The sequence below is a fragment of the Dipteris shenzhenensis genome, chromosome 10 (assembly GCF_047967505.1).
Source record: "Dipteris shenzhenensis isolate YYH24624 ecotype China chromosome 10, Dip_SZ_1.0, whole genome shotgun sequence".
Classification (NCBI taxonomy): domain Eukaryota; kingdom Viridiplantae; phylum Streptophyta; class Polypodiopsida; order Gleicheniales; family Dipteridaceae; genus Dipteris; species Dipteris shenzhenensis.
Window position 1 is genome coordinate 33,215,521 of NC_141605.1, and position 12,303 is coordinate 33,227,823.

Genomic DNA, 12,303 nt, shown 5'->3' on the forward strand with positions numbered 1-12,303 from the left:
CCACCTCCACCGGCCGCGAGAACCATCATTTTTTCAAAAGACAAGTTGCAGCAGCTCAAGAAAGATGTGGAATTAGAGGCCTCCACATCACTTTCGCCCGCATCTTTGGGTCACACCCTTCCAGATCACAGGCTAGAGACTGGATGCTGGCGGCGTTACCAGGAGACCTCGCCCCACACCTCAGGGATATTCGACTTTTGGGACGTGGATTCTTCCAAGTGGTTTTCGACTCCCACTAGTCCGCAGCCCTTGTTCTCAAAGCTAATCCCCTGGCTTTGGGTTCGAGGAGGATCTTTCTTTTACCCTACACCTTAGGCTTCGATCCGGTCGAGGAGGACAGGTAGGTCACATCACTGTTCATTAGATTTCCTGGTCTTCCTCAGGTCTACCATCGACTGCTTGCCACTATCGGAGCCACATTCAGAGAGGTCACTGAGATCCCCTCCCTTCCTGGCATGCCTTCTTCCTCGGCAGAGGCAGTCGGTGCAGACGAGGTGCCTCGTGTTAGGGTCATTGTCTCTGACCCTAATATCTCAGATGACCACATTATGGTTCAGCGTCCAGACGGCTCTCTCTTTCGACAGAGAGTCCAGATTTCAGGTAGACAGGACCAGTGCAGGATTTGCACGACCCTTGGGCACTTTGCTAGAGACTGCCCAAGGAAGAGAAAAAGACCCAATAGCTTTTCTGGTGCGGCTCCTTCACGTACTACCACGACAGCACCTCCCCAACACCCTGTACCACGCACTCCAGGACCACCAAGAGCAACAGGACGCCCTGCTTCGCGCACCCCAGGACCACCAGGGGCAGCAGAGCGCCCAATGCCCGCAGCACACCCAATACCACAAAGGAGAGCTATCAAAGCGACTCCCTTACCTTAGGAGGAGACTTTTGATCCTGTTCAGACAAACGCCTTCCAGACTCCAGAGGTGGATGTTGCTGCAGCCTCAGACACTACAGTTCCACATCAGGAGGGGCCTTTAGATCCACCAGCCCCAGTCACTTTGGTTTCTGACCCCTTGGTTTTTGACCACGGGGGGGCTATAGGTACTTCCCCGCAGACTGTTCCTGCCACAGTCAGGACAACCAAGAAAGTGCAGGTGCAGATGAGGGCTCCTGATTCCTCTTCACCCCAGCCATAGGCCTCCTGAACCCCCAGCTCCAGTTCTGCTGATAGAGGCCTGGCACGTCCTTCTCCTCCATCTTCCACGAGTGCATGTCTTCTTCGCACTCCTCGGCCAGACTTGCTTATCAGAAATTCTTTTTCGGCACTGACAGATTCGGCGACTTTTATGGATGATGAGGAGTTTGTGCCCTCCACCTTAGGGGTCCCAGTCATTGGGATTCCTTCTGGCAGGGCCTCCCTTTCAGCAGGTGTGGGGATCCTTTCACATGTTGAGTTTCCTGCCCTCAACAGGAGTGTTTCGGCCCAGGGAAAGCTAGTCTCCTCTACTAGGTCAGGTAAGCCTTTCCATCCAGCATCCTCCTGTCGAGGAGGATAGTCAGCTGGAACATATAGGGCCTAGGCGGAGTTCCACACCGTCGCCGTAGGCAACTGATCCAGAACCAGCTTCATCCAGGTGTCACTGGAGGTGCTATTGATATCCATTTTATCCAGGAACACAAGCTGGATGCCAGCAATTGCTCTAAGTCTGGCAAACTGCTTTCAGGACATACCTTCTAGTCGCCTGCTATGGACACAAGGGGAGGTACTTGCATTTCGGTCTCTCTTTCTATTCTCTCCTTGATTGCTGGTCATGGTATTATCTCCCCTTCTAGAGCTCAATGGATCCTTATTTTGATTGGAGGGCGTAAGATTGGTCTTCTCAATCTTTATGCTCCCAACAACAGAGGGGAGCAGATCTCCTTTTGGAAGGAGTTACTCTCTTGGGCCCCCATTGCAGATTCTTGGATCATTGGTGGCGACTTCAACATGGTTGAGTTGCCTTCAGACAAAAAGGGAGGCAGACAGGGTGGAATTCATTCTTTGGAGAGGGCAGCCTGGGATGCCTTCCTCTTTCAGTTCAATGGCTGGGACACTTGGTTGGATGAGGCCTTTCATATTATGCCACAGTCACTCCTGTACTCTTGGTCGAACAGGAGAATACACATGCCCATTCATGCACGGATTGACAGATTTTATGTAGACAATTGGGCACTTGACAGAGGAGGATATGTATGCATTTCTACTGGGATCAGATCATTTTCCAGTGGTGTTGCAGATTCTTGAGCCTCATCGGAGAGGAAGCTCTGCCAGTGTCAGGATTTCGATACTTTTTATGCAGAGGAGAGCCTCATGGAGGATATTTTATAGATTTGGGCTTCTCACATACAGGGTGGAGCTGTCCACCCATCTCAGGTGGCTGCAGCCTTATCTGGAATTAGTGACTATTATCATACAGTTGCTGATTCTAGGAGACGTGAGATTCTCACATGTGAGATTGGTATACGCCAGTAGTTAGCGTCCCTTCAGAGGGAAGAGCAGAAGAGACCCACAGATGCTTGGATTCACGAGCGCCTTACTACAGCAAGGGCTCATTTGCAGACATTGTTGGATCAGAGAGCAGAATATGCCTTTCATGCACGGGAATCCTTTTGGATTCAGATGGGTGGCAAGGTCAACAAACACTTTTTCTCTACTCATGGGCCCCAGACATAGTAGAGATAGTGTTTCGCAACTTGTTGACTCAGACGGGGTGTTACAATCAGATCCTCATGCTGTCATGCGTGTAGCTTCATATTTTTTTGCATCCCTTCTTACTGCAGATCCAAGCACACAGGCCATTGATGATGCCAGAGAGGTTATTTGGCCCTGTATTGGTGAAGGATGAGACCTATGTTTCTCTGGATGCACATTTCACCAATGCAAAATTCAAGACTGCATTACTTGCCCTTCACAAGGGCAAGTGCCCAGGTTCACATGGACTCACCCCCTCCTTTTTTATTACTTTTGGGAGCAGATTGGTGATCACATTACATCAACCCTGCAGGGTATGTGGGACTCTGGTGAGATGCCGGACTCACTTACAGATGGTCTCATTCATCTCATCCCAAAGGGGGGTAATAGTAATCTTGTGTCTCGATGGAGACCCATCACTCTATTAGGCACTCTTCACAAGATTCTGGCGAAAGCCCCATCAGTCTGCGGCTACAGGTTTTTCTTCCAGATTTGATTCATGACACGCACACAAGGTTTGTATATGGCAGAAGTATTTTTTATAATATTTTTTCATTTTGGGAGGCCTCAGATGGGCCATGCAGAGCCGCCAAAGATTGGTCATTCTACTCTTGGACTTTGAGAAAGCTTACAACAGAGTAGACTGGGATTTTTTAGAGGGTACTCTATCTTGCTTTGGTTTTTCAGATGCATGGATTAGAGGAGTATCCTCTCTCTACAGATCAGCCCACAGCCAGTTGCTCATTGGGGGGGTAAGAGGGGACAGGTTTCAGATTTCCAGATCCGTCCGCCAGGGATGTCCTCTTGCCCTGTTTCTTTTTCTGTTTGTGGCGGAAGCTATGAGTATCTACATTAGATCTCAAGCTGATATTTATCGGCTGAGGTTTCCTATCCGCCGGGAAGAAGAGCTCTTGGATAGTGAGTTGGCAGATGACACGGCTGTTTTTTCGGATGCCTCCCCCAGGACACTCACTTCCTTCCGGACAGCTATGGATTTGTTTTGCACGGCTGCAGGTGCATGCATTAATTGGCATAAATCCAGTGGTTTTTGGATTTGCGAGGATGACGGCCCGGATTGGGGTAATGATATTGGCTTCACTTGGGTACAGAGGGGCGTCTCCGTCAGATATTTGGGCTGCCAAGTTGGGGTGGGCATCTCTCCTTCACAACAGTTTGCTCCGGTGTTGGAAAGCATCAGAAGAAAGCTCCTTTTTGGAAGCTCAGCCAAACTTGACTTGGCCTCCAGGGTGGTGGTGGTTAACCAGGTTCTTCTAGCCACAGCATGGTTTGTATGCTCTTGTTGGTGCCACTCCAGGAATTGTATCACTCAGCTTAAGAGGCCTGTACGAAACTTTTTATGGAGTGGTCTAGATGGCACAACTGATGTTACAGTCAGAGTGACTTGGGAGACCTTGATTCTTCCGACAAGAGAAGGGGTTTGAATATCATGTGAGTATTGGGGAGAGAGAGAGCAAGAGACAGTGAGCTGAGAGCTGAAAGCTTGAAAGCTTAGTTGCAATAGAAAAGTGTGAGAGTACAACTGAAAGAGTGAGAGATAAGATTTTGTCCTAGTGACAACACCTTAGTAGTCACTAACCATAGTTAGTGAACTAACTGCAGTTAGGGGAAAAAACCTCTTAAAGAGGGAAAAGTGCCCCTAACTAGCTTATTAAATTACATTGGTCACTGCTGAATTATATCTATAATTCTAACACCCCCTTGCAGTGCCAATGTCATGTACAAGGCTGATCAATCACCAAACGGATATAAGTTCAAGGCACTACGAAATGCCTCAAACTTTTCACGTGGTAGTGCTTTGGTGAAAATATCTGCAACGTTGTCATGTGTGGACACAAAGATCATACTGATCTCTCCTGGATGCAACTTCTCTCTGACGTAGTGATAGTGAACCTCAATGTGCTTCGTGCGAGCATGAAACACTGGATTCTTTGCCACTGCAATGGCACTCTGACTATCAGTGAGAATTGGAGAAGGACCCTCCAATGAAGCAAATAGATGTCACACCCAGACACATTCAACTGTTCCTGTGAAAGCTGCCCTGTACTCAGCTTCACATGGTGAGGTAGCCACTGTAGATTGTTTCTTGCTCAGCCAGGAAATGCAAGATTTACCCAAAAAGAAACAATTGCCACTAGTGGACTGCCTAGTGTCATAATCACCAGCCCAATCTGAATCACTATAGGCATGCATCTGCAAGTCACCCCCCCTGGGATATAACAAGCCAAAAGACTTTGTGCCCTGCAAATAACGGAAGATGCGCTTAACTACCTGCCAATGCATAGTTTTTGGGCTGTGCATATACCCACTCACCTGAGATACTGCAAACTGAATATCAGGTCTAGTGTTGCAGAGATAAATGAGGCATCCAACAGCCTGACTATAAAATGTGGCATCAAGTGATTCTCCTGCATCATGCATTGTGAGTTTCAGCCCCGGCTCCATGGGAGTGGCTATAGGCTTACAATCATGCATGTTAAATCTGTCCAAGAGTTTCTGCACATACTTGGACTGAGACATAACAGTGCCACGTCTCTCTTGAGAGAACTGGATCCCCAAATAAAAGTGAAGCAGCCCCAGATCTGACATGTCAAAGGTGGTCTGCAAATCAGCTTTGAAATCTGCAATATTATCTTCATTGGACCCTGCGAGCAGTAAGTCGTCGACATAAAGAATGATGACTAAAATTTCCCCCCCATCCTTCTTGATGTAGAGGGTGCTCTCAGTAGGACTATTGTGCAGCCCCTTGCTGATCAAAAAGGCATGAATCTTGGCATACCATGCACAAGGGGCCTGTTTCAGCCCATACAAAGCTTTATTCAGCTTGCATACCTGAAGTGCATTTCCTGAAATTTCAAAGCCTAGAGATTGTTTGACATAAACCTCTTCCAGCAAGTCTCCATTTAACAAGGCTGTTTTTATGTCCAATTGATGAACATTCCACTCAAAATGTCCAGCCATTGCAATAACAGATCGGATGGTGGTCATCCGAGATGTAGGAGCAAAGGTCTCCTCATAATCTATGCCCTTTTTCTGAGCATAGCCTTTAGCAACCAGCCTTGCCTTGTATCTGTCAATGGAGTCATCTGGCTTCCCTTTCACCTTGAAAACCCATCGTGTACCAATGGCATGTTTACCTGGTGTCAAGTCTACGACATCCCAAGTCTGATTTTTCTTAATGGACTCCAACTCATCGTGCATGGCATTCATCCAATGCACATTGTCCTTTGCTTCTTCGAATGTTGCACGCTCCTCATCATCGAGAAGAGTACCTGCATATGCTGATTCCACTGAATTAGCACCTTCCATGTGCCTTGCTGCACTGTGAGTCCTGCCAGGTAATGGAGCATCAATCTTACTCTCTCTGAGAGTCTGTAACAGCCGTTTGGGACTGTCTTTGCTGCATGTATGTCTGCAATTTCATGCTGAACCACCTGTTCCATTGCCTGTGGAGGTGGCAAGACATCTTGTGCCTGGATTGGAGCATCGGGAGGTGGCTGTAAATTCTGATTTGCAACAGAAATATCAGCAGGGGAACCCAAAGCAATGGGTAGTAACCCCTCAAAAACATCCTCTGAAGAAGAAGGCATATGAAATTCAGCCTGAGTGTGAGCTGAATTTTCTGCAAATATCACATCTCTACTGACAATGATCTTGCGTGTAGCAGGATTGTAGAGACGGTACCCCTTGCTTTCTGCACTGTACCCAACAAATATGCACTTAATTGCCTTATCTAACAACTTGTGCCTAAATTCAACTGGCACATGAGCATATGCAAGGCATCCAAAGACTCGGAAATGATCCACTGAAGGCTTTCTCCCATTCCAGACCTCATAGGGAGTTTTTGTTTTCAAAGCCTTAGTGGGAGCCCGATTTAAAATGTAGTTGGCACACATCAAACCTTCAAGCCAGAATTTGTGAGGCATGTGTTCGCTTTTCAGCATACATGTGTCCATCTCCATAAGAGTTCTATTTTTCCTCTCAGCTTTGCCATTTTGCTGAGGGGTCAGCCTCACTGTGAGCTGATGCACAATACCCTTGCCTTTCAGAAAAGCATCAAAATCTGCAAACAAGTATTCCCCACCTCTATCTGTGCGCAATGTCTGTATCTTGAGTCCGGTTTCATTTTCAACCATGGTTGAAAAGTGTTTAAACACCATGAACACTTCTGATTTGCGCTTCAGCCCAAAGACCCAAGTGAAATTGGAGTAATCATCAATAAAAGTAACAAAGTAGAGATGACCACCCAATGATGGAGTCCTCATGGGACCATAGACATCAATGTGTATAAGCTGTAATTTGCGTACAGCTTTAACTGAACCATCCTTTTTGAAGGGAAATCTATGCATCTTGCCTAAAATGCACCCTTCACAGGCATGTGGAGGAGGTATCTCAAGAGGTGGCAATGCATCAACCATAGAGTGCTTCTGAAGTGTCATCAAGCTGTTGTAATGCATGTGGCCATATCGGGCATGCCATAATTCTGCATTCTGCATGGCAGCAGTAGGAGTAGAAACTGCAAGAGCATGGGCTGCTCTTTTGTCAAAAAGATCAAGCTGAAAAAGCCCACGCAGCAGAGTACTAGATAATCTCAAGGCATAATCATTTTCCCTGTCTCGGACAGCACATTTGTCATCCTCAAAGATGACCTGAAATCCAGCCTTGTTAAGAGTGGACACTGAAAGAAGATTCTTGGTGATACCAGGCACATATAAGACATCTGAAAGTCTGAAAACTGAGCCATCAATGACAGTAAGCTCAACTTCTCCTGTGCCACATACTGAATATGACGAGTTATTGGCATAAGTGACTTTCTTACCAACGGGAGGTGGATGCAAGGAGGTAAAGAGACACTTCCTAGAAGTGATATGCTTGGATGCACCGCTGTCAAAATACCAAGTATTCAGTGTTTCATTGACACTAAAAGCAGATGCATTCGCAAAAGGGTCATAACTGCAAGTCAAAAATGCATATGTATCATCATTACAAGTGGCTGTACTATCCCGAGCATCTGGAGCAGCCAGCCTAGAATCTGAAATGCAGGATAAAAAGGCATAATCCTGTCCAACAAAGTTGCCTGCAGCATCCCCACTGTCAGATGCATGAGGAGCTGAATCTGTAACAGCCATACCGGAGCTGCTTTTCTTCTCTTTTGCAAGCCTTTTCCTACATTCTGCAACGTGATGACCTGGCTTTTTGCAGTAATGACAAAAACCCTTCTTCTTAGGCTTACTTGCATCATTTTTAGCCTTTCGTGAAGGCCGTCCTGACCCACTGGAAGGCTGATTTACTGATGTCTTTGCCTGTCCCTTTGTTTTTGACTTGAACTTTGAGAGCATAGCTTGTTCACCTGCACGTGAAGCCAAGTTTTTCCTGGTCTGCTCTTCCTGAAGCAGAAGTCCTATCAACTCATGAAAAGTGAGAGGATTTGCACCCCCCCTCAATGATAAGTTCAGCGAGGTATGAAAGCTGAGATAAGACTCAGGCAGAGAATTCAGAGTGGTGGGAATCATCTCTGAATCACGAATAATCTCATCTATGTTCAATAATTGCTCTATGAGATCCTGTAGCTTTGTGAGGTGGACTGACATGGAGTCACCCTCTTCCATATGTGTATTACTTAACTCTCTTTTCAAGAAAGATACCCTTGCATCATTCCGGGCTGCATACATGCTTTCTAAGATATCCCACGCTGCCTTCGAGGTCTTACACGACCGGATATGCGGAATGATAAATCCTTTTACTAAAAGAGAGATGCATGACAAAGCTAAGGCCTCCCGTGAATCCCATCTCTTCTGCTCTAGAGTAGTGGCTATAGCTGCACCAACAACTAGTTCTGCAGCTGCACCCTGTGCACGACCTCTTCCACCTCCTTGCTGAGGAGGGGTTTTAGGTGCCATACCTGCTGGTCGGATCTCACCCCCATTCACATAATCCCATAAATTGCGAGAAATTAGAGTATTGTGTACCATAAAACTCCAGAGGGAGTAGTTGGTACCATCCAACTTGTCTTCCTGTGAAAGACCACCGAACTGGAAATCATTCTGATTTTGTTGGGCCATATATGAGAAAGAGATTTTAGCAGATACAAGACTGAATTCCCTTACTGAAAATGAAATGCACAACTCCCAAAAAACACAGCCAAGCACTGGCTGTAAATGCAACTAAGATTTCTGCACTTGCACTGTCAGAAATCTGTCCAAGCATCAAAAACTCTCCAAAATCTGCCAACAGTGCTGTAAAACACTTCAAGAAAGGCAGTATGAACTGAAATCTCCAAAATTGCTCTCCCAACACAAAAGCCCCAAAATAGGCCCGAAATTGCAACCAGAAAGGGGCAAATTGATCAAAAGTCCCAAATGTTGCAAGAATTGCGCTCTGTCTGCAAACTAAATTATACATATTGCAGTTGTATTAGAAGGCTTTTAGATGCATTCGATCACTATCCTCCAAATGTCTCTCTTTTGGATTCAATAGAGCCAATAAGTCTAGAGGTAAAAAGTCTATTAAATGCTATGTCTTTGAACTTATTGAATAATTTTGTTTTGTGTTGATGCTAACCGTTTCTAACATATCTTTCTAACTGTACAGACACCACAACAAAATGATTCAAGTAGCTGTGGATGGAGAGTGCTGATCAATGCAAAATATATACTTTCAAGCTACTTTGAGAAGGAACAGCCAGACCTGGTAAGGAAAAATACTTTTCATTTAGCTTGAAGATAATTCATAATGATACAAAGTGTTCTAAATTATCCTCTGCCATTGCAGATGAAAGAGGATAGCTTCAGCTCCAACTATGTACATAATTTTAGAGCTCATACAATTTGGAGGTTTTTGAGCTATGCAAGCCCCAAATTTCGAGCTTGAAATTATCTGCAAAGTCCCAAATTTTGTCTGCAAGATTGCAAGCAAAACCAAAAAGCCCCAAATTCCTGAAGCAGATTCTGCAAATTGATTGCAATGTCTGCAGCAAACAAGATGCCCCAAATGTACTCCCAAAAACTGAGCCAAGCAATGGCTGTCTACAAAATGTGCCTGCCAAAGATCACCTGCAAATGAAGGAAACCCTGTACGGATCTACAGGTACAAATCTCCAAGTACGGATTTTTGCAGCTCGATTGTACGGTCGTGGACTGTATGGTCGTACGGAAATACTCGTGCGGTACGAACGAGCAGATCTGCCATACGGACGTACGGATCTGCGAAACAGTACGGCGAAGTATAGACGTACGGCAACAAGCTGTACGGTACAGTACAGAATGCGGCGCTACACGTGCAGTACGGCGACGACAATCTGTACGATGACAAATGGCGAATGGTAGGGCGTCGCAAGCACGGAAGGTACGGGCAAGTACGAACAAGTACGGGCAGGTACGGACGAGGTACGAAATTGTACGTGCACAGTCCGTACAGATTGTACGGACGACGCTTGTAAAAATGGCGTGCTCCAACGGAAATGCAGCAGGAGGAGGAGCACAAACTATCCGGGCAGGAGGAGTCTGGGCAGGGAGCAGGAGCTCGGTAAACATTTCAAGCACGTAATTTCTAGGCTCAATCTTGCATAACAATTGTGCTTGTCTCCCTCCTGACCACATGGCAAAAGAGTAACGCTTGTGAAACTGAGCAACATTAGACCGTCTTACTGAACCATTTCAAGCATGTGATAAGAAAGCAAGAAGGTAATCAAGAACAAATGACAATGGAGCCTGTAGATTTGCAGCATCAAACTGCTCTTGCTTGTTTCACACACCGCACTTACTTAGCCTGACCTTGTCTCTACATAAAATTTACTGATGTTGTCTCCCAAAATTTGCTTCTTACAAAGATTCTTACACCCATAGGGGACCTCATCTTCAGTTTCTAGCATCTTAACTGTTGGAATTATTATTATATTCTAGGCAGTGGCCAATATAATGTAATAAGTGGCTTAGGGGCACTCTTCCCTCATAGAGGCTTTTCCCCCTAACCACAGTCTAATCCTTAACTACATTTAGTGATTAGATAGGGTTTTGTCACTTACACAAAACCACTCCTCTTCTTTGTACTTCATTTCAGTCCACTATTGAGTGATCTACATTCAGTTCACTCTCTTGCTTACTCTTGCTCTCCTTCTTTCTCACATTTGGTATCAGAGTAGTGTTTCTTCCCAGACCTACTCCCAGCTCCCGCATCTGCTCTCAGCTCCCGTACGTCAGTCTATTAAATATTTGCCCTCTTTTGTATGCAATCTCCCACAAGAAATTGGGGCTTTTGCATTTGGGTTGCAATTTTGCAACTAAAAGAGCATTTTGGAGGTTTGAAAGCAGTTTTGGACTCAGTGTGAGTCAATTTGCAGACGTGCAAATGCCCACGTGCCTGTAGAGTTTTGACACAAGTTGTCAAATAAGGCACTTAAATGCATTTTTGTTGGGTATAGTGCACAAAGCAAAGGCTATCGTCTCTACAAGCAAGATTTTTGTTAGTAGAGATGTTATATTTTTAGAGAATTCAGCACATACACATGCTGAATTTAGTATTCCAGCTTCTTCAGATGATGTTTTTGAGGGGATGCTTCCTATAGCATTTGGTTCCCCAGCTGAGGTTCATGCTGAAAATCAGAATTTACAGCAACCTCCTCTTAATCCACATGCCCCGATTCAGCCACAGGTTGGTTTTGTACCTCCACAGGGTGTGGATGAGGTTGTCAGGCAAGAGATTCAAGAGATACACGCAGCCAAAACAATCCCGAATTGGTTGCTACAGACTCTCAGGGAGAGTAGGCTTGAGGTCCCATTGCCTAGCAGGACTCATAGTGCAGTGAGGCACGCAGGGGGGACTCTTTCAGTTGAGACAGCTGATGCATGTTCTCTCCTTGATGAAGAAGAACCTGACTCTTTTGAAGAAGCAAAGGATAATGTACATTGGATGCATGCCATGCACAATGAAATGCAGTCCATTGAGAAAATTTAGACTTGGGATGTTGTGGATTTGCCACCAAGTAAGCATGCCAATGGTACCAAGTGGGTTTTTAAATTGAAAAGAAAGCCAGATGGTTCCATTGACAAGTACAAGGCAAGGCTGATTGCCAAAGGCTATGCACAGAAGAAGGGCATAGATTATGAGAAGACTTTTGCTCCTACATCCAAGATGACCACCATAAGGTCAGTTAGTGCCATGGCTGCAAATTTTGTTTGGAATGTCGATCAGTTGGACATAAAAACAGCTTTCCTTAATGGGAACTTGCGGGAAGAGGTTTATGTCAAACAACCTCCTGGATTTGAACTTTCTGGCAATGCACTTAAAGTTTGCAGAAGACACTCATTTGCTCTCCCTCTCTCCCTCTATCAATAGATACACTAGGGCCCAGGACAATCGTCAGGCTGGACCCCCTCGAAGGTTTTTATTCATCAGAGAGAAAAATGGAGTACATGAGTTCAGCGTGGAAGCTGTTCATACAAAATCCAAACGTGAAAATAAATCATTACATGAGCTCTTAGGCTCTCTTTCTTGGCAACAAGCCACTTGTCAAACTCTACATTACTTTCCTAATTACATGCCACTAAGGGCAACTCTAGAGTCTTCAAAGCACTTGGTCACGCGAACCGCATACTAGACTCTTGTTAGGC

General features: G+C 45.5%; 1 protein-coding gene across 6 annotated transcripts in view; it reads right to left on the bottom strand.

The window, feature by feature from the left end:
* Positions 1-12,303, bottom strand: part of LOC147897717 (Thioredoxin family protein) — a 134,701-nt gene that overhangs the window by 39,769 nt on the left and 82,629 nt on the right. The window lies entirely within an intron of this gene.